Consider the following 24,627-nt stretch of genomic DNA (forward strand, 5'->3'; position numbering starts at 1 on the left):
AAAGTGTAGTACAACTGTCGTCCTTTCGGATTAATAAGACGTGAGCCCCAGTACGTGTGTTTTGCGTTATAATCTCCACCTGCTAGAAATTTTTGACCTAGTGTTCCAAAATAGTCTTTAAATTCGATTTCTGTAATTTTAAAACGAGGTGGACAGTATATAGCAGTAAGGTTTAAGTCACAACCCCGATTTTTGAGTGAAATTGTTGTAGCTTGTAACTGTGGAGTAGCATGCGATTCTAGGGCATAGTGGTTTAAACGATTTCTAATCAACACTGCCGTGCCACCATGCGCTTTTCCATCTGGATGATTTGTGACATAGACTCTAAATCCCGGAATATTGAAATTATTTTTATTTGTTAAATGAGTTTCGGATATAAGCATTACATCAATATTCTTTTCAGACAGAAATCTGATAATCTCTAATTTATGTTGGTTAACACCGTTGGCATTCCATATACAGATATTTAGTAAGCTCATTTTTTACTTAATAAATTTAGCAGCATTTGATTTTGTGATTTTATTAAATCTTGGATCATGTTTTGCATGGTAGACATAAATTGTGTCATACACTGTGTAAGATTTATAATCATAGTTTCAATACGGGGTGTTTGTAACATTTGGTTACGACGTGCTTGAATGCCCTGTGACAACTTCGATTTCAAATCTTTATATACAGGACAACCCCTGTAGTTAGCAGTGTGATTTCCTCCACAATTGCTGCATTTTTTATTTAGTTCTTCTTTCTTAAGGGTGCATTTCGAAGTGGGATGTAAATCACCACATACCACACAAACACTGCGTAGAGTGCAATATGATTTAGTATGCCCGTATTCTTGGCAGTTAGTACATTGTACCGGACCATTTCTTTTATGTGATTCTTCCACAGTTACTCTGCGATGCAGCAAATATTTCAGATTGTATATAGGATGGGTCTCATTTTTTTTAGTTGATACGAATTCGGCAACAATTCAATTTTAAACATTGGCTGTGGTACTTTGTTTCTATTAAATATATTTACAACTGTTTTAATTCCAAAACCACATTCCTCCAATGCTTCTTTCACTTCACTAGAGTCTACGGCGGACTCTATGCCCTTGATTACAACAACTAGGCCCTTAGAGCTCTTCAGTTGATACGAATAATAATTTTTGTTTTTATTCGACAAAAATTTAACGATTTCCATGAAACTTTTTTCAGTGTAGGACTGAATTTTTGTTTCGTCTATATTGCCTTTTTTCAAAGGCACTATATGAAAATTGTTAGTGCCAACAATTTCACTTAAATTCGCAACAAGAGTATTACTGCTACGCTCGCGCAAATATATCGGAGGTGGTTTGGCATTAACGACTGTGGTGGTACCCTTCGCATCGTCGTCTGAACCATTGCTTAGTATGGCAAATCTGTTGCCATTTAAAACTTCCGTTTTATTTTTATATGGTGTGCTGCCTTGAAATTTTTTAGGATTGACCGCTGATTTAGAAGGACTTAATTTCCTCTTTATATTGACGTAGCGGTCAATGCCTGTTTGTACAGACGGGCTTTTTTTTGTTGGTACACTCTCACCTTGCCTTGTGATTTTCTTCGTTGCCTGCTCGTTTGTTGGTACCTGCAGGCTGGTTGGTGTCAGGGCATTTGTTATTGCCCGATTGTTGTTTTCGGCTGCTACTGCTGACTGCGTTCTTTGCTTCGATCCCTTTTCAGCTGATCGCCGCGATGACTCATCATCGCCGTTACACTTTTTATTTCCAGTAGTTGTGGTTTTTGTTGGGTCTACAAAGCTGAAGTAGGCATTTAAGGAATGCCTACGGCCTTGCTGATGAGGCTGCGAAGCACTCATTATTGTTTGTTTGATTTTTTTTGTTTTTTGTTTTCACTTGTTGATTCGTGCACTAATTGTTTATGTTTATTATTATTAAATTGTGTGCACTGTTTTAAATGTTTGTTTACAATTTATAAATTGTTTTTTTTTTTTTTTTTTTTTTACTTTTTGATTGGTTTTATGATTAATTTTTTTTTTGTAAAGATTGAATTCACGGAGCGAGTTAAATAACACGTCCGTACCCTTTGAACACTCTCTTCTAAAACTGAAATTTAGTTTCTTTTTTTTAATGTTTTTTCCCTCACGTTTCGTCAATATTTTAATTTACCCTTTGATACTTATATAATAAGTGACATCTTGTAATAGTAAGAAACTTAAGCAAAGACAACGTTCTGAGCAAACTAACCATTAGAAAAAAAACTTAACAAAATTTGTATTTTTTAAAAAAGCTACACTAACTATGTTTGTGTGCTGTTTTATTCTTTTTGTATCTTATAAGTGTTATCAATAAGTATCATAAATTTGTACACAATATTTAAATTTAATTTAATAAGAAATAAGACTCATCTATCAATGTCCAACACAAATCAACAAGCAACGAGTCAAGCTTTTTGCCGCTGTACCAATGCTCAAGGGGGCGGCGACTTGGTGAAATCTTTCTCCATGCTCATCGGATTCAGTCGGAACTTGCTGCTCAAAATGGTCCCTGTGATGGTGAAGGAAATGAATTATAGTAATTATATAGAATAGTGATTTTCAGCATAACCTTTGTATGGGAGGTGGGCGTGGATTTTATCCGATTTCTTCCATTTTTAAACTGTATATGGAAATGCCTGAAGGAAACGACTCTATAGAGTTTGGTTGACATAGCTATAGTAGTTTCCGAGATATGTACAAAAAACTTAGTAGGGGTGGGGCCACGCCCACTTTTCCAAAAAAATTACTTCCAAATATGCCCCTCCCTAATGCGATCCTTTCTGAAAAATTTCACTTTAATATCTGTATTTATGGCTTAGTTATGGCATTTTATAGGTTTTCGGTTTCCGCCATTTTGTGGGCGTGGCAGTAGGCCGATTTTGCCCATCTTCGAACTTAACCTTCTCATGGAGCCAAGAAATACGTGTACCAAGTTTCATCATGATATCTTAACTCAAGTTACAGCTTGCACGGACGGACGGACAGACGGACGGACGGACAGACAGATATCCGGATTTCAACTCTACTTGTCACCCTGATCACTTTGGTATATATAACCCTATATCTGACTCTTTTAGTTTTAGGACTTACAAACAACCGTTATGTGAACAAAACTATAATACTCTCCTTAGCAACTTTGTTGCGAGAGTATAAAAATGGATTAAATTTCAGTTTTTTCGACATATTGGCTATAAGGACACAAAAAACATTGATTTTGGGGTTTACAGTCATCTAAGAACTTAAAGACAGACTTATTCTGAGAAGCTTTGCCAAAGAAAGTTTACCAAAAAAGTCAACATTAAAAAAGTTAGAGACCGAAGAAAAATGTGCCTTTCTTTTACAATGGGCCACTTTGATGAAAAACTTTAACAAAAATTTTTGCATGAAACCATGATTGTAACTCAAAAAAGTAATGATGCAGTTCGATTCGTAGGACCCGAAATAGGGGGAAACCGTGGAATTTGGTCTTGTCTTTTTTTTTGACTATCACAGTGTAATCATATAAAGTTTAATTTCATCGGGAGTGGGTGCAATATATCTGGCTGTATAGAATATAAATTGCTCTGTTCCATGATATTTCAAACAATATCGTCTGATACAAAAAATGAAAAGAACTAATAGGGAGTGTGGAACAACATTACTTTGAGTGTAATTTGGTCGCTACCTCGAAACTGAATCCAACTTTCTTTGAAGTTGCAGCGCTTTCAAACTGTTTTCTAAATTTTATAGAATTTTTATAAATCGTTAAGCGGGAGAAAAAGATGGCATATTTTGGCCTAAAACCACTGGTGCTCGATTTTCTAAAATTTCGAATATTTCACATTCCGGGTCTTCTTCAATAGAATCTTAACTACCTGATCCCAACTTACGTCGGATCGCCGAAATGTTGACATTTGGGTCAGCGATGCTGTCGTCGTCAGAAAAATCAGTTTCACAGTCACCATTCGACCAATCAAAATCATTAAAGAACCCTTGAGAATCTTCCTGATTATTAAAACTATAACTCCTCTGTAACATTGTATATTGATAAAGACAAATTATGCGTTTTTACACTTTTACTAACCACTTTATTATAATTTTGTATATGGAAGTAACAAAATCTACTTCTCCTGTTTCTGAAAGAACCATTTAAGTTTTATTTCGTAAAATTTAAATTTATACTTTAAAATAAAGTATAAATTTAAATTTTTAAAATTTTTATAACCACTTACATCAAATTAAATTGTAATAACGATAAAGATTTCAAATTTTCAGCAGTAAGTTAGCAGTGTTAGGTAAGCAGGACAGCTCAAATTTGTTCTTTGGGCAATTAGGTCGAAATACCTTTTCTAGGTGATTTGCAAAAATAATTAGCCTTTTCTTCGTCACTTTGAGCCTAATTTCTACCCAAGTGGCATAGGCATGTTGGAGTCAATTTGTGGCTTCATTGACTTTTGAACTTTCCAAAGGAAAGGTCGCTTACTTGCTTGAATTTGCACACAACTTCTTTATATCCGTTTCAGTGTTAAATTCTTCCTTTTTTAATTTACGTACAACAGATTTCAATTGAAGCTGAATGGAAGGGGATCGATTTATCCGCCATTCTCGTCATGCACGCCTTGTTTCATTTACAAGCTTTTCTATTTACCTATCACTGATTTTTCTGAAACCAAGCGGTTTGTACAGCACGAAAAGGAGCTGCCTTTATGCCGCGATGTCTGAGTTTGGTATCCCGCAAAACTAATACGGCTGTGTAAAGTGACGTTGAGCAACACGAAAAGCTCCGTCAGGATCGGGAAGGACCTCTCCGAGCCGTTCGATACCAAACGAGTGTTCAGACAAGGCGACTCCCTATCGTGCGACTTTTTCAATCTGCTGCTGGAGAAAATTATTCGAGCTGCAGAACTGAATCGAACAGGTACAATCTTTTATAAGAGTGTACGGCTTCTGGCGTATGCCGATGATATTGATATCATCGGTCTCAACACCCGCGCCGTTAGTTCTGCTTTCTCCAGACTGAACAAGGAAGCAACGCAAATGGGTCTGGCAGTGAACGAGGGCAAGACGAAATATCTCCTGTCGTCAAACAAACAGTCGTCGCACTCGCGACTTGGCTCCCACGTCACCGTTGACAGTCATAACTTTGAAGTTGTAGATAATTTCGTCTATTTAGGAACCAGCATTAACACCACCAACAATGTCAGCCTGGAAATCCATCGCAGGATTACTCTTGCCAACAGGTGCTACTTCGGACTGAGTAGGCCAGGGATGGGCACATTTGTAGCCCGCAAAGTGCGCACGGGGGCTAGATGAGGGGAATATCAGTTTACGGAGAGAATGGCATAACAAGTTTCGAAAAGTTGCGAAAAAAATCAATTACATTCCTCCGTAACTTAATGTTCATCGCAGAGTGGTTGCGGCAATACTGACATTGTACACAAATTAAAGAGCGGAAGTTTACTTCATATCGGAATTGTACAGTTGTGTGAACAAAAAGAGGTAAACATAATTTGCAGGGTTTAGAGTTTCGCATTAAAATTTGTTTTTATTTACCTTTGCATGGTGGGAAATTCAAATCACTGTTAGGAAAAAATATATAAGTTATACTTGTATCTAAAAACAATTTTATAAGAAAACAGCACATTTTAAAACTTCACAACACCTATAGTTGTTCCTATTTTGTTTACACCACTGTACATGTGATAGATCAGTTAATGGTGGCAATGCCAGTTGTAAAAATTCATTTTAGTTACAATTCGGCAAACTTTTATCAAGTTGTGGGCATTTATACGTACATATGCACATCTGCATATATAAAAAAGAAAAGATACTTGTGACCGTTATATTTACATATTGTGTTTAAACATATTGCAGTTCCATTTAATGAAAATGCTTATATAAATATATGATTTGTGATATTTTCAGTTTGGTTGTTTTATCAAAATCAAAGAATTGAGGATTTCCATAATTGTTTTGTTAAATTTTAAAAATCTAAGTTGCCTCTGGAAATGTATTAAAATAATAATATGCGCTATAGAAAGGGAACACATACATATTTTCAAAAATATAAGAAATCATCAAATAAAAATATATTTGCGCGGTATGGCATTATTGATTGAGAGTGGCTAAGCACACAAATAGAATACAAACGCTAATGGCAGAAACATCTTCTCACTTCGCCACGAGCGGCAAGCGTTTTGTTTTCGTTTTCATTCGAACAATGTTGCCATTACTCAATACGCATATGTAGTTTTGTACACATCTAAGTTTTCAATTATAATTTTTCATAATAAAAAAATTTCAAAACTGAAATCAAACTATTAAAACTAGTTTATATATTTGTAAATAAAAGCATTCGATTCTGAATTTGTGTTATTTTAAGAAAATTTCGAATATATTGAAGACAATTTTTGTAATTACTACAGTATATCGAGCCTGGCAACCCTGCGGTGTGAGAGAGCAATCAGCTGAGTCGTTTGAAATTCTACGATTGGCGGGCGAGTGGTAGAAGGGTTGTTGGGTAATTATTTACATTGCGCTCTCATAAGATTAATTTGGTCATATGTGTTTGAAGAAACAGTGGTTCATAAACTGAAGTTATTATTGAAATTACTTTTTATAAGGAAGTTTAAAGAAATAACCTGGTATGAAACTTTTTGCTTCGAAAATTATATATAAAATAAGAAGTAGATTATCTGATTTAAATTTTGTTACTTGGTACAATAATGCGTGGAGCTATAGCAAATGACATTAAACCAAACATATAATTTATTATTTCAAATAAACAAAATTAAATGCTGATATACAGACATATTAAAAAAATGATTACTAAAATCAAATATTTATTATACCTTTTGTTATTTGTCTTACATTTTATAAATTTATAGTAGTTACAAAGAAACTTAAAATTATTAGGCAATTTTACTGTTATTACCCACAGTGCAACTTCCCATATATGCGTGCGCTCTCATTTGTAAACATGGGTGGTAAAATAGGTTGCTCTTACTTCCCTCTTCATGTTTGCCCGCGATGATCCCCTCACCTAGCCCTCAAAATGTGCACTCGTGCCCGCACGGGCAAAATGCCACTGAGGGCTAATATGCCCTTCCCTGGAGTAGGCAATTGAAAAGTAAAGTCCTCTCTCGACGAACAAAAGCCAAACTCTATAAGTCGCTCATAATTCCCGTCCTGCTATATGGTGCAGAGGCTTGGACGATGATAACAACTGATGAGTCGACGTTACGAGTTTTCGAGAGAAAAGTTCTGCGAAAGATTTATGGTCCTTTGCGCGTTGGCCACGGCGAATATCGCATTCGATGGAACGATGAGCTGTACGAGATATACGACGACATTGACATAGTTCAGCGAATTAAAAGACAGCGGCTACGCTGGCAAGGTCTTGTTGTCCGGATGGATGAAAACACTCCAGCTCTGAAAGTATTCGACGCAGTACCCGCCGCGGTAAGCAGAGGAAAAGGAAGACCTCCACTCCGTTGGAAGGACCAAGTGGGGAAGGATCTGGCCTCGCTTGGAATATCCAATTGGCGCCACGTAGCAAAGAGAAGAAACGACTGGCGCGCTGCGGTTGACTCGGCTATAATCGCAAGAGCGGTGTCTACGCCAGTAAAGAAGAAGAAGAAACGGTTTTTAACTTTTGCATGGTGTTGCTAAGACAGCTGCGTTAGTTATTATATGTACCATTGAGTTTTCTTATGCTTTCGTCAATATCTCTTGTTGTTCTTATTTTGTACTCAATGGGTCTAATTATTGAATCCTCATCGAAATCGAATTCGCTTCGGAAAGAATTTTCGATCGAAAATGTTCATGCGATCATTGGTACCGTCGATAACCTACTTTACCACACCATCAGTAAACTGTGTTATCAATAAATTTGACAAGTTATTATAGAAAAATTAAATAAATTGTCTTAGCTTTTTGGTAAGTTTTTACAAATATTTAAAATAGATACAGTCGCATTATATTTAAGTGATAGTGATGATGAAAATGGTGTAAACATTAGTCGTGAGCGTAGAAATTTGAGTAATATTTCGAAAGCCGTGTTGGAAATGAAAGCTAAAAAAACAAAATTTTATTTACATATGTATGTATGTAAGTTAATACCACCAGTTCATATTAGATGAACATACCTTTTATTTGTCAAAAATATGTAACATGACACTTACGACCCATTGGATATGTAATTTAGAACGAAATATGAAACATTGTACTTTGGCAAGACGTAATTCATAGAATGTAAGATGAACCTTTCCACGTGTAACATATGGTCTATCTTAAGTGGATTGTAGATATACTTCCTAAAATGTAAGAATTAATATTTGTATCTAGGTTTAAGCAAAATATTGTATTTAAGAAAACGTAATAAAGAAATCGAGGCAATTGACCACAGGCAGTTGACCACAAAACTCAAACTGAAAAATTAATTCGCGATCCTGCCAGGAGAATCGTAAGACTTCTATTGGACCAAAAAATAATAATAAAATTCGGAGGTAACCATTTAAGGGGACAAAATCCCCGTGTTATCGTTTGAAAATCAATCAAGTATCCTCAACTGAGAAGAAAAAAAAACAAAACGCAAACAAGTATCGCAAACTCGCGAAAAAAGAAATAACTATTGTGAAACTCAAGGCGTACGGTAGCAATTAGAAACGCACTAAGCAATTAACGGCAAAGTAAAAAAAAGTTGAAAAAATGCTAAGTCCAAAAAGAGACACATAAGCAAAAAATCTCAGCTCCACTTAGAAACTTATTGAAAAAATTTCGAGTGTGTGTTTGTGCCAACTGCCAATCAAACACGCCACGTCTAAACGAATTAGGGGCGAACAACGAGCAAACGTACGCGTTACAACAATTAAAAAAATTCAAAAACAAAAAACTACAACAGCGAATATAAAGTGATCTCAAAATTTGAATTGAAGAAAATAACTGAAAGTGAACATTTGTGAAAATTTCAAAAAAATAAAAGAAAGTGTGTGGATCCATAAGACAACCACATAAAAAACGCTGAAAGCCTCTTCTAAAAACAAAAGAAACAAAAAATTTCTGTGAACCTGAAATTTCGCCAAAAACATCTTATTTCATCTAAACCTCGTACACGGCCGCCAACGACGAGCGTCGCACAACCAACCGCCAAATTCTACTCAAAAAACAACAGCAACAGTAAAAACAGCAGCAGTAGCAGCAACAACATAAAATTAGTTGTAAGTAAGGCCAATAATTATTAGTTAAATGGGAAATGATCCCACTAATATTAAATATGAAAAATCGTTTCACTGTGAGTATTGCAAAACCAATAATCATGACACTCACAAGTGCCCTTATTTAAAAAAAATAAATAAATACATTCTTATACATCTATTTAATATATATATATATTAGGGTGAGTCATTCTGAGGCAACCTTTTTTTTCAACTGAAAAACAGGCTCAAAACTTTCAAAAATGTGTAAAAAAAAGTCACTCAAAAGATGCCCTCTTAATATTAATATTAAGAGGTGACTATTTCAAATTTTCTGTTTTCCATATAAATTACATGGAAAAAAAATCATTTTTTGTTTTGTGGTGGTTATTGTGCGGAGGTTTTATATGTGCCCGATAGCTGCCAGTAGGGATGGTAAACTCGATTCCGATTCTACTCGAAAATCGAGTTTTCTCGTAAAATAATCGATTTTTCGAATGTCAAGAAATAAATAAAGATGCTTATCCATTGTCCCGTCTATAAAAACGGTTTTCCGGACTCCCTGAGCTGACATGCAGCCCCACACCATGACGGAACCACCGCCGTGCTTAACAGTTGCTTGACGTTTTTGAAATTTAATTCATTTTGTTTCCACTAGACTATACGACGACCATCCGATACAAAAATGTTATATTTGCTTTCGTCACTACGTATTACAGTTTTCCATAAATCAAAATCTTTAATTTATAAGTATTAGCAAACGATAATCTCTTTGTTTATTTTTAGCCGATATATGTGGTTTTTTTTCTTGCAGCAGGAGTTTCCTATAATATTTTACAATTTTTCCTTGCTGACAATAACTTTGGCCGTCTACTGCGGCCTGTGTGTTCTAGGTTACCGCGTTCTTTGCACTTGTTTACCAAATTTTCTATTGTTTGGAGATATCGACTAAACATATCACTAATATATTTTGTGGATTTACCTTCATTGTAAAGGTGCAAAATATTTTTTTTCTCAACAGGAGCTAATTCTTTACCTTTAGGCATTTTTAATGTGTACAAAACTTTGTGATCGTAGTAAATGCAACTAAGACTAAATTCAATTCTAATTTGCACTAACAACCATATTATTATGGAAAAATAGAAAATCAAAAACAAAATCTTCACCAACTAGCAGAATTGAAAACGAAAGCAAAGTATTTTTGTGAACACAGAAGTATAAATAAACATACCCACTTAAATAAATGAAATCGCCTACTTTAACCACTGAAAATTTATCAAATCTTATTAACACTTCATCACACCCTATTTTACTTCTTGGTGACTTTAACGGGTGGAGTCCTCTATGGGGTTCCAATACTACTTAACGACAAATCCCCTACCCATTTTTCAACACGATCAACACTAACACACATTGATGTTAGCATCTGTTATCCGCCTCTCAATATTGCTGCCACTTGGAAGACCTCAGAAGAACCACATGGCAGCGATCATCTACCCATCTTCACATCCCTATTTGGGCTAAATCGTTATCAGAATATGAACCTTAATAGAGGGTACAACATAAAAATTTCTGATTAGATATTATATCAAAAAACTATGGAGAGACTTTTAGCCGACTTAACCTTCAACATTAACAATAGTACCAGGCAACATCAGCTGTTACGAAAAATAAAACAAGCTGCTCACTTGTCCATATCAGTTAACAAGCCTGGGTTTTGCAAACGCTCAACTTACTGGTGCAACTTACTTCACTCAGGCTTCAGAAAGTTTATTTATGGAAAATTACTAAGCGTAAACCCACAAATGAAAATGTTTTAAATTATAAAAAAGCCAATGCAAAATTTAAAAGAGAAGTTAAAATCTCAAAACGGACCGCATTTATGTATAGAATTTACGAGGGATATTAATTACCAAACCAGCTCCCAAATTCCCTGGAGCAAAATAAATATCATCCATGGAAATTTCCCTTCAAAAAATATCCACGTAATTAAAAACTTTGAAAATTTAAGCACTTCCACTCCAATAGAAATAGCACAGGTTTTTGCCAAAACCTGGTCGAACTATTCAAAGAATAGCAATTTTGGCGATAAATACGTAATTAGAAAAAGTCATTATATTAATTCTGTCCATATTAATTACCACTTAAGACAAAAAGCAAAGCAAATATATCTTCCTTTCAATACACTTGAACTTAATTCTTGCCTCTCTACACTGAAAGGTAAAACTCCGGGCCTAGACAAAATCCCTTATCCGCTTATAAAAAACCTTCCCCCCATTGGTACAACTAAACTATGCCAACTATACAACATAATATTTACAAATAGCGTAGTTCCTCAATTTTGGAAAACAAGTCTCACTATCCCCATACCAAAACCCAATAAACCAAAAAACACCACTGAAGGTTATCGCCCAATTTCACTTATTTCATGTCTATCAAAAGTAATGGAAAATTATAATCTACTTTCTAATCGACAAACAGCATTTAAGCCTGGTCGTGGTACAATGCTCTTCTTACCTTAGATGAGGAAATATCAAACTCTCTCCAGGCACGTAGCCAGGGGGGGGGGGGGGGGGGCTAGTGGGCTTAAGCCCCCCCCCCCCCCCCGAAATAAGGAAATTTTTTAAATAAATCGCAAATAAAAAAGATTTATCACTGACTGAATCTTTTGAAACTCTTATACACAACTCAGCTCAAACCTATAACAGTCGTACGCAACTACACTAGACGGTGACTGAAAACTTATCAAAAGTCATACTTAAGCGTTGTACAGATCTCCATCTTGATATGGCGAAGTTGGTTGGCCAGGGATATGACGGAGCAGCAAACATATCAGGGCATTTAAGTGGAGTGCAAACCAGGATAAGACAACTGTATCCAAAAGCACGATATGTTCATTGCGCTAGTCACCGATTGAACCTTGCGCTTTCTAATACTATGTCATTACCTTCAATACGGAATTGTCAGTGAAATAGCAAATTTATTTAGAAACCATTCAAATGCAAACACAACTTTCCAGGACGTTATACAGAAGCACGCACCAGAAAGCAAAAAAAGACGACTTGTTCGCCTTTGTGAAACAAGGTTTATAGAAAGGCATGAAAGCATTATAAGCTTTGTGGAGCTTTTCAAATTCATTGTACTAAGTTTGGAAATAATTTCGAGTAAGACATGGTCCATTTCGTCTAAAGCATCAGCCTTCTTAGCAGCGGTAGAGAAAAGCGATTTTTTGCTTAGTCTATTCGTCTGTGAGCAATTGTTCAGCTTAACGCTGCCACTGTCTGTGTAACTCCAAGAAAAATCTATGGATTTTGTATCAGCAATGAACCGAGCCAAAGAATTAATAAGAACTCTGCACCAGATAAGATGGTTTTTTCAACGATATTTTCCAAACAGCATCACAAATGTCTAAAGATCTTTATGACATAGATCTTGTAGTGCCTAGAGTGACTTCGCGTCAAACTACTAGTGCTAATCCACCTTGCACAACCCCTGAAAGCCACTTCAGAGTTACAATATTTATTCCATGCGTTGATGCTCTGATTCAAAACATGACAGAACGTTTATTAGTGAATGAGGATATACTCTCGTCATTTCAAATTCTACTCCCAGGTTTTGCTGCAATTGATAATGCCGAAGAATTAAAAAACTTAACTATTTACTTCGAGGAGCAAATATCAATGACAGCATTAAAATCAGAGTATCGATTGTGGTGTGCCAGCTTATCAACAATAGATCCAACCATAGAAGTGTTGAAATTACTGCAACATTGCGATGCAACGTATTTTAAAAATATTCACTACCTGCTTACAATTTTACCAACTCTTCCAGTGAGGACCGCTTCCTTCGAAAGAACTTCTTCAACCTTAAAAAGAATAAAAACTTTACCACGCAGTGTGATGGGCAATGAGCGGCTGAGTGCACTTGCTGTTATTGCAGTGCACTGGGATATTAAAATAGATCCAGATGAAGTAATTAATGATATGGCAAACAAGAAGAAAAGAAAAATATTACTCATTTAAGTTACAACTACCAAATAATTTAAGTAATACGTATATGAATTTATATTGTTTTTTTTTAATAAACAGAAAATTCAAAGTTTATATATGTTTTTACTTCAGCCCCCTCCGAAATGAAAAGCTGGCTACGGGCCTGACTCTCTCTCTAGTAAAAACCATATTTCAATTATTTCGATTGACATGGAAAAAGCTTTCGACCGAGTTGGTCTCTTACTATCATAGCACAACTAACCACCTGGAAACTCGGTCCAAAAATAATGAACTTTATACGGCACTATCTTCTCAATCGAAAAATTCGCGTAAAAGTTAATGGTGTTATAAGTGAGCAATGTCCAATTGAAAACGGTATTCCACAAGGCTCTCCTTTGTCCGTAACCCTTTTCCTTATAGCCTTCGATGTATGTATGTTCAAGTGCATCAGCAATATAAAATTAGAAAGTAATTCCAACACTCACTCACATAGTTAAATCAATAATTCTGTCAAAAACATCAGCAAAACATCAAAAAGAAACTGGTCAAAGATGGCGTCAATATACCACACTGCAGCCCGACTTGCCATTGGAGCTTTCCGTACTACCCCTACGAGTATAACAAACATTTTAGCCGAAGCCGGATTACCTACCTTAGAAAACAAATTGCTTTACATCACCAGAAGCATGATTACGAAATTGATCAATGCCGAAGGCTCTCCTGTTAAAGCCGCACTAACAAGCGGGCTACGTCGGAAAAGAAAAACCTCAGCCTTGCAAACGCTGATCCATGCTACAAAGGAAATGAATGTCCTTTTAAATAATCCAGTGATCCCAGGCCATCGCGCTCCCCCTTAGAGTCTTATAAAAACGTGCGTTATTCTGGATTTGGCTAAATTTAAAAAAGAAATTACACCACCAGACGTTTACTTAAAATACTTCTCAGAAATAATAAATTCTCACAAAAATTGGGATACACTCTACACAGATGGATCAAAGGATTATAATAATGTGGCCTTCAGTGTCGTTAAGGATAACTCTGTAATCATGTCAACTATACTACCTCCTTTTGCCTCAATTTTCACGGCAGAAGCAACAGCCATCCTGCACGCTTGCCTAATAGCAAAAAAGAGTAGACGTAAGCATCTCATCTTCAGTGATTCTTTATCGTTACTTCAAGCCATACTACACGTCAATTATGCTGATCCAACTGTTTCTCAAATTAGAGATATTCTCATCAACAATATTAGTAAAATTAAGTTATCGTGGATACCCAGCCACATTGGTATAAGTTAACACATTAGTTTGCTAGTCTGCCCACTGTAGCGAGTTAACACATTAGTTTGCTTGTCTGCCCACTGTAGCGTTCTTAAGAGCTACTCCACACCAGCCAGTAAGCGTGCGAATAGTCCGTGTCAGCATTTTCACATCAACCGGCAAATTCTCCGCTACTCCAATATCAACAACAGCACAGCAGAATTGCCGAAATTATGCCAAAGCACAGACAGGGCTCATATTTTTAAGTTCTAGTCTTAAGCCAGACTTTAAGAAGAGCACATAGAGCTTAATAAAATTATTAAATTGTAAAAGTTAAAGTTTAAAGTTTATTTCCTGGACAACAGCCCGTAGGACTTGATGAAATAATTTGCTCAATAAAAATTACTAAATTGTAAAAGTGGAAGTTTAAAGTTTATTTCCTGGACAACAGCCGTAAGACTGGAGGAATAATTTATACAAGGCAATACTCTAGCCGACTGCCAAGCCAAACATGCGACAAGAACTTCCTTAAAACTTATAAATACCAACAATAAAAAAAACAAAAATTTTGCTAAAAAGTCCTATCGTGAGGCCGGAAATGAACATTGGAGCCAATACTCCTACTATTACGAAATAATAAATCCTCAACGGAGATCGCCTCTTTTCCCTACCACTATATCCAGACGACATTGCATTGTATATACTCGCATTCGGTTGAGTCACACCAAACTAACACACAAACATTTATTGGAAAACTCCCAAACACCAGTTTGCCCATATTGTAATCCGAGAATCTCACAACTCAACATTTAACACAAAACGGCACATCATTGGAACACAACCGTCTCAACTTAAACTTAACAGAATTACTAACATAAAACAGCTTATTAAATTTAAATGTACACTAGATATCTATTTTGAAGTGTGATATTCTAAAATAACTAAACCATTGTATAATAGTTTATCAATATTTAATATTAAGAAGCTGATGGCCTTAGTCGTTAATGCTGTAAAATTTTTAGAATGTTAAGGTGTAATTGTATTATTCTTTTCAATAAAATAATAACAATAATAATATTTAAATAAACATAAACATTCTTTAAACGAATTATTAGAAATTAAAAATAAAAATTTATGGCTTATTTATATGTTGTAGTTCAAGTTTTAATTATTTTTTGGTTTCTAATTTATCAATCGGCTTTTTTACATCACAGCATTATGTCGCCTAATTTCCTTAAATTTATATTTTTTAATTTATAGTTTTATAATCCATCTGTTTGTTTCAGACTGTTCTTGTGCATGTTCGCTCTGTTGCTTCATAAGCGTGTTTAGAACTTTTGAAACATTGTCCTCCATATTTTTTTGGATGTACTCGTATATATATTTCCTCCCCAAGTAAACCAAATTTGTTTATTTTCTGTTTCTTGTGCGGTGTACAGTGGGCCAGGTGGTCAGTAACTCCATTTTCTTTCATTTGCTAGTCCGACGATAAAATGATTTTTCATTTTGCATTTGAAGCTAGGAAGAAATGTCATCAATTGGTTTCTTCTTACTTGTATTAGGGATGTCATCTGAAATGTTTGCTGATATTCCAAAACTTTGTATATGTACCTTTCAATCCTTCTACTGGTGTTTTAATGAAAAGTATAGCGCTGACATCCTCATCGAGGGAGCTTAAATTTACTTGGTTGAAGAGCCCAGCACCTATTCCAGAAATTTGTTTGTATTTTTAACCATTTACTTTTTAACTCGAAATTTAAAATAAGTCCGAATCTATAAATGAACCAATATTAACCGGTAATATAAACGCGTGATGTTTTTTTATACCTTTTTCCATCCAGTCTTGTTCTTAACTGGACGGCCCATAGCGTTTAACCTTTCTGAAGTGTCCTCCTAAAAAGCATTTATTTTCGCGGGAGCTCTTTAAGAAAATCCTTTAGCTATGCCTGGGTGCAACTTTTTTTCTTCTCTCTAAATCACACATTTAAAACATAATATAATGCGCCCTCAGCTATTTTTTTACATACGAGTAAATACTTACAAATGCTCCATTTTTGTCAATTTACGCAGTTCACTCATCAACGAATAGATTTCGATGAATATTTTCGATTTTGCGGTGTTTATACTTCAATATAGTTTCTTACTATCCTTACCTCTGCTGGGGGGCAATGCAAGACTTTTATTGAGGGAGTTAACGACATAGCCTCGCTCCGGGTCACACACACTCACATACATCTTATCTCCTAATATACATTCCGAACAAAGGCGAACTATGTATGTAAACCGATAGAACTCGCTTTGACATGCACTATCAGTCGAACAATAGAAATGAACATGCATTATCTAGAAAGGCATTCTCAACATGTAAACAACAAACATCTGGCAATGGAATAATCCACTGCGATAACCAACTCCGCAATCAAGTAATAGCAAGATAGCAGATATCGAATTACAACAAAGAAGTCGCATGCAGATAACAGCAGCCGCATTTCATTAGTATAAATAGCTGTAAGATCTTATATTAAAATTTAGTTCTTAAGAATATCAATAAAGGCACGCATTTCGGCGTATAAATAAAATTGTTTAAATTCTTGAACTCATATCGTGTAAACGATATTAACTGGGGGCTCAACCAGTCTGTAAGCCATCTCTATCCATTGAATAAAACGATAGAAAAAATTCCACGGGAAGTAGGACTTCCAGCACTAGATCTTTGAAAAAGGTGCTTAAAATTGAACAAAGATAAAATTAATATTCCTGCAAAATCTGGAAAAGAATAACGGATAAGTCTTGATATATAGATAAAACAGTCAAGCAACGTTATATCAACGGATATCCCAACACGCTAGAATCTCAAAAAAGGAGACAAAAGCCGTTCAATTTGCGTCGTCCCCTATTGAACACCGACGTCAAGATGACAACACAAGAAATCGCAAGCTTGAGAGCACAAATCGCTGCTCTGACCACAACGTTCACTGAAACTCAACAAAGATTGAATTCGTTGGAAACCCACGCAACACCTAACGTCACAGTCACAAACCAATACCAGGACTGTACACCAAACATCACAGATGAATCACAAATAAACTTAGAAATATTCAAAACCTTACCAGTCTTCACAGGCGATATGAACCATTATAGATCATGGAGAAAACGCGCCTGGACGCACATGGAAAACATCAAGAATTACGCTACTACACCCATGTACTACACGGCACTCTCGATTGTACATTCCAAAATTCAAGGAGAGGCGGCCGATATTTTAATAAACCACAACACCAAATTCAACTTTTATTCCATAATAAACCGTCTCGATTATACTTATGCGGACCAGAGACCTCTGTATGTTTTGCTCGAAGGAATGAAAAGAATAAAGCAAGGAAAAAGGACTCTGGCAGAGTTCCATTCCGAAGTCAGCCAGTCACTTAATCTTGCACTCACTAAAGTTGAGATGGATAATCATGGACCAGGAAATCCATCAGCTATGATTGAATATGCAAACCAGGAAGCTGTGAGGACATTCATTCTCGGTCTGAACAGTAAATATACCAGCGGCACCCTCTACAGTCACAATCCGAAGGACTTAGAAACCGCTTACGCTATCGCGAGTACGATATACCACGATAATATAAACTCACAATTCGACGTTCCGCAATACAATCAGCAGAGACAATATAATACATCACAGTACCAAAACTCAAGCAGAAGACATTACGAGGAGCCACAAAGGTACAAACCTAACGTACAGGTGCAATACAATCAGACAGCACCCCGGCAACAGCATCAACCAATGGACGTAGATTCATCACAACAATACACGAGATCCGCAAATCCCAATAGGGATCATTCCAAACCACAACAAAACAGCTATAACCGTCAATTACAAGGGCTACCTCCAAATAATCAATTTCGCGGTAACCCTCAAAAAAGAGAACGAAATCCTTCATCTCATAATTCCCACGTACAACAGAAATGTCAACGTGTAAAGCAGACTCGCGACGAAGAACTACAATCGCTTACACCAGAATACGAGAACGATGATTACGAAACAGGCAGCGCTTTTTTAGGCGCATGAACGATTTGCCGTGTCTGCAACGCCACTGCAGGGATACAGGCAAATTTATTAACATCCTGATTGATACTGGAGCAACAAACAACTATATAAGTACAAAATGTAACTTAGGTAAGTCTATTCAAATTAAACCTGTAAAAGTGAAAACTCTTCATGGTTACTCAATAACCAAATCAAAAAAAATAATTACATTGTTAGAACATAATCTCACATTTTTTGAAACTGATGCATTAAAAGAATTCGATATGCTTCTGGGTGAACAGGGTCTTAGGAAAATTAAAGCAGAAATCAACCTTTTCGAGTACACGCTCAGTTATAAATATTGGGCCAAGAAAGAAAGTGAATCTGTGCAAAAAATAAATTATACGGTTAATAGTGAAAAATATAGAGCAGAAATGGAAGAAATTATGCAAAGAAATGAAGACACAAATGAAGTGCTACCATATACTACCACGGTACAAGCTACCATTAGAACGAAATCTGAAGATCCTATTTGGACCAAGCAATATCCGTACCCTATGTCGGATAGTGATTTCATTAACAAAGAAATTAACAAACTTTTAGAAAATGAAATAATTCAACCCAGCAAAAGTCCGTATAACTCTCCCATTTGGACAGTCGCAAAAAAAGGTACCGATGAACAAGGGAAACCTAAGCGCAGAATGGTCGTAGACTTTCAGAAACTTAACAATCAAACTGTTACAGATAGATACCCCATACCTGATGTGGCTATGACCATACAAAATTTAGGAAACGCAAAAGTATTTTCAACTCTAGACTTAGAGTCTGGTTTCCATCAGATCCTTATTAATAAATCAGACAGGGAAAAAACGGCTTTTAGTGTAAATGGAGCTAAATACGAATTTCTTCGTATGCCATTCGGCCTGAAAAACGCCCCATCTATTTTTCAAAGATGCGTGGATGATATCCTTAGACCATATATCGGGAAGTTCGCGTACGTCTATATAGACGATGTTCTCATTTATTCTTCCTCTCCTGAAGAACATATCGAACACATCCGCATAATCATAAATGCCCTTCACCAGGCCAATATGAAAATATCTAACGAAAAATCTCACTTTTTCAAAGACTCTGTTGAATACTTAGGGCATATAATTAAATACAACAAGATTACAGTTGACCCAACAAAAATACAGACTATTAAAAATTTCCCTATTCCTACAACACTGAAGGAACTCAGATCCTTCCTAGGTCTCGCAAGTTACTATTGAAAATTTATAAAGAATTTTGCAGCCATCGTCAAACCACTAACTACGTTCCTCAGAGGAGAGAACGGTGGCATATCAAAGAATCAAAGTGCAAAAATAAAAATCACTTTAGACGAACCTGCACTAAAAGCACTGAACATAATAAAAGAAGAACTACAAGCCCAGGTCGAACTCTTCCAACCAAATTTTAACAAACCTTTCGAATTAACCACAGATGCTAGCAATTACGCTATAGGAGCCGTATTATCCCAAAACCAAAAACCCATATCATTTATTTCACGAACGCTCAGTGAAACAGAACAGAATTACTCCACAAATGAGAAAGAGTTACTCGCAATTGTATGGTCACTACAGAAACTACGCAACTACTTGTATGGTATAGCAGATTTAACAATATACACCGACCATCAATCTCTAATATTCTCCATATCAGAAAAAAACCCCAATACAAAATTAAAAAGATGGAAAAATTTCATTGAAGAATATGGTGCAAAAATCGTTTACAAACCCGGACATCAGAACGTGGTCGCTGATGCCCTTTCTCGTCAGCAAATAAACAACACTTTAAATTCTGATGACTCCCAACATTCAGCACAAAGCTCACCAACACAAAGACTCAAACGAGTAAAAAAACCAGTAAACTCCATTAGAAACCAAATTATTGTAAAACGGTCAGATCAGAACCCCATCGAAATATTCTCACAAAACATATTTTCTAACAGCCGACACACGATCTTTTTTAATACGAAAACTGTATTACTAGATAGACTAAAAAATGTAATTAGACCAAAGATAACTAATGCTATACAAATAGACGAGCAAATGTTATTTTACGTCGAAAATGACATTATCAACACATTTCCAACTGTATCGATTGTACTAGCGCAAAAATTGGTGGACGATATTACCGAAACCGAACAACAAGAACAGATCATACAAGACACACACAGACGTGCTCACAGAAACTACAAAAACATCGCACAGGAAATCTCGCTCAGATACTACTAGCCAAACATACGTGACGCTTGTAAAAAAGAAGTACAAAACTGCGAAATCTGCCTCACAAACAAGTAGGCGAAGTAGGCGAATACATACACTTAGACTTATTTTTTATGAGCAACAATATGTACATTAGTTCAACCGACAAATATTCCAAATTCTGCCATTTGAGACAAATACCATCAAAGAAAGACACATACAAATATGTTGACGAGATACTGTCACAAATATACCCAAACGCAAAGTTTGTAATGACTGATAACGAGTCAACATTTACTGGCATATGTGCACAACAAATATACAAGCGATTACAAATAACGCATACCAAAACTCCAGCCTATCATTCGACAACAAACGGTCAAGTTGAAAGAACGCATAGCACAATTATCGAACTCGCAAAAGTATTAGCGCATCAACACAGTTCGGCTCCTGACGATCAGATATTTGAAGCAGTCCGACAGTACAACAAAACAATCCATTCGGTAACCAACCACAAACCCGAGGACGTGTTTTTCAATCAAAGGGAATATCCTGGCATCGAAGAGCGTCTTCAACAAAACCAACAGAGAGTTTTGCGATACCATAACCGTAATCGGAAACAGCTCAAATACAAAGAAGGAGAGGTAATATATTCAAAAACGCATAGACGAAACAAAAACGGAAAAAAATACGTGAAACATATAGTAAAAAAAGACAACGGAGAAACAATAACGACCAATAAAAAAGTAATTATCCATAAAGACAATATCAGAGCAAAAGCATGTACGGAATAGTATTTACCTTACTTTTCTCTATCGCACTTTGCGACAATATTATAGATTTAAGCCATAGGAAATATGTACTAGTAGAAACTGATCCTGTTTACATTTATCAGGATACAGCTTTCTTGTATCACATATCCAATCTCTCAAAAATATTGGCGCCATACGAAAGTATAATGAAATCATCATTCAATCTAGAAGACCAACCCCAAACTCAAATTTTAGTAAACAAAATCGAAACTCTGAAAACTCAACTCATTCCCAATATTCATAGATCCAAAAGATCACTTAACTTTCTTGGTTCCATGTTAAAATTCATCACGGGCACACCAGACCACGATGACCTTGTGGAAATAAAAACTTCACTTAATTTGCTAATAGAGAATAATAATAAGCAAAAATTAATTAATTCACAGTTCGAAAGAATACTCGAAAGCCTTGATCCCAAAGCAATAACCGAAAACATTGTTATATCAGAAGTTTATAATGAACTCAAATCAATAACTAACACTATAAATTTTGCAAAAACTAATAATTTCTATTCTGGCACATTAAATTTGAAAGACGTGTACGATTTAATAAACCATGAAAAGTTAGATCTTCCAATAATTAATATATTAGAATATGCCGACATTCATATATGTTACCTACAACAAACAATTATAACAATATACAAATATCCTATCCTTGAAACTAAATGTAGCTTATTTAATGTATATCCTTTAGCATATAAGCATGGTAAAATTAATTTAGACCCTAAGATCGCAAAGTGTAACGATTATCAAAGAATATCTAAATGTAGAAATTATATGGGTAACTTTATTTGTAAATCAGAACCCGCTGACACTTGTACTATAAAAATATTAGAAGACAAAACAGCACAATGCGAAACAACCCACGAAAATAATGCTCCACTTCGCATCCTAGAGAATGGATACATTTTGACAGATTACCAGCATACTTGGAACAACATGCATATATCAGGCCCTAAATTGATACACTTCAATGAATCCACGAACATCGATAACATGACATATTACAATCATCAAAGACAACTCAGAGAAATAATACACAATCAACACAACGAAAAACTTGAAGTACTCCGTATCCTTTCTTCAAACTCAATATACAAATTCAGCAATATCCAAACACTCTCAACATTTTTGATACCTATTGTAGAAAATCCAGTACATTTTACGTTCTTCATCATAATAGGATTCCTTACTTTAGTAGTCACCACTTACGGTATGGTACACCTCTGCCGATATCGCGTAAATAGAAGAATGCTTCACAGACAAAGGCAAATTGACGAAATATACGAAGTCGAATTGAATCGTCTTCAACAACAACAATCTGTAGCAGCATAGCGAGGACGCTCCGTTTTAAGAAGGAGGGGAGTTAACGACATAGCCTCGCTCCGGGTCACACACACTCACATACATCTTATCTCCTAATATACATTCCGAACAAAGGCGAACTATGTATGTAAACCGATAGAACTCGCTTTGACATGCACTATCAGTCGAACAATAGAAATGAACATGCATTATATAGAAAGGCATTCTCAACATGTAAACAACAAACATCTGGCAATGGAATAATCCACTGCGATAACCAACTCCGCATCTCAAGTAATAGCAAGATAGCAGATATCGAATTACAACAAAGAAGTCGCATGCAGATAACAGCAGCCGCATTTCATTAGTATAAATAGCTGTAAGATCTTATATTAAAATTTAGTTCTTAAGAATATCAATAAAGGCACGCATTTCGGCGTATAAATAAAATTGTTTAAATTCTTGAACTCATATCGTGTAAACGATATTAACTAGGGAGAACTTATTCATTCTGATTCTTATTTAGTATTTTCCTTACTTATATACAATTTTTAAAACTATCTTAAATAATCTTCATGACATGGGGTTGATTTCAAGTGTACAATTTATTGCATGTGTGTGTGAGTGTTTAATGTTATCTCTTCTGTATATTTATGATTTGTGTCCCATGCATTTTTATTATTATTACTCGTAGATGTGCATTGCATGTAAATGCATTATGTACATACATATGTATGTATGCATGTAAGTATATTAATATATAAATAGATATTTTTATTTAGCAGAATTTCGGCTTTGCTGATAAGTAAGCATGTTCAATGATATTTGAACAGCGGTTTCAATGATTTTGAAATTAGTGCCATCTATTAGCCACGGAATGTATTTTGTCGAGTCGGCCAATAAGCTCATTTGTATCGAAAACTTCAATGATTTCAACACAATAATTTTCGATCGAATTGTCAAGTTTTTTGATCGAAACGGATTCAATAATTAAACCCAATTTTAACGTGGCTACTCACGGATTTTTTATATTTTAACCAATTCATTTTATAAGTTGTTAGACCCACTTTTGGATCAACAAATATGGGTTGTTCATATAGATTTATTGCTACAGGAGAGTGATTAGAAGATAGGTCAGTACATGTATCAACTGCTATGTGCGATTTATCTATATTTTGTTACGATCACTGACAATATGTCGGATTACCAGGAGATATGTTAATTTATATCTACGTCAATGTACCTATTTATAATAGTGTGATACAGCTGTCGTCCTTTCGGATCAATTAATCGTGAGTCCCAATAAATATGATTTGCATTGTAATCTGCACCTGCTAGCAATCTATGACATAACGTTCAAAAAACTCTTTAAATTGGTTGTCTGTAATTTTAAACCGAGGTGGGCAGAATATAGCCTTCAGGTTTAAATACCCCCAGCGATTTTTTTATAGATATTGCGCTGTAACATATGATTCTAATGCGTGGTGATTTAATCGTTTTTTAACCAACCCTGCTGTTCCACCATGTATTTTTCTATCTGGGTGGTTTGTAACACAGAAACTAAATCCCGGTATAAAGAAATTGTTTTTATTCGTAAGATGAGTTTCCGTTAATAGCATTACATCTATATTATTTTCATCCAGAAATCTAATAAGTTCCAGTTTAAGTTGGTTAACACCGTTAACTTTCTATATACAAATATTCAATACGCTGATTTTTGCACGGAAAAGTTTGCAACATTTGGTTTTGTGCTTTGATTATCTCTTGAATCATGTTTTACATTGTGAATAGAA

The 24,627-nt window shown here is 35.5% G+C and overlaps 1 protein-coding gene across 27 annotated transcripts in view; it reads right to left on the bottom strand.

The window, feature by feature from the left end:
- Positions 1–24,627, bottom strand: part of LOC105227111 (ADP-ribosylation factor-like protein 4A) — a 566,667-nt gene that overhangs the window by 351,368 nt on the left and 190,672 nt on the right. For 2 of the 27 annotated variants that reach the window (XR_007423155.1, XR_007423156.1), the window contains one exon: positions 8,181–8,312. The exons of 24 other annotated variants lie outside the window; for them this stretch is intronic. The gene's annotated coding sequence lies outside the window, so the exon portion shown is untranslated. Of the gene's footprint in view, positions 1–8,144; positions 8,313–24,627 lie in introns of all 27 variants that reach the window. One more of the 27 variants, XR_007423150.1, reaches the window with a different exon arrangement.

The sequence above is a fragment of the Bactrocera dorsalis genome, chromosome 6 (genome assembly GCF_023373825.1).
Source record: "Bactrocera dorsalis isolate Fly_Bdor chromosome 6, ASM2337382v1, whole genome shotgun sequence".
NCBI classification, from domain to species: Eukaryota; Metazoa; Arthropoda; class Insecta; order Diptera; family Tephritidae; genus Bactrocera; species Bactrocera dorsalis.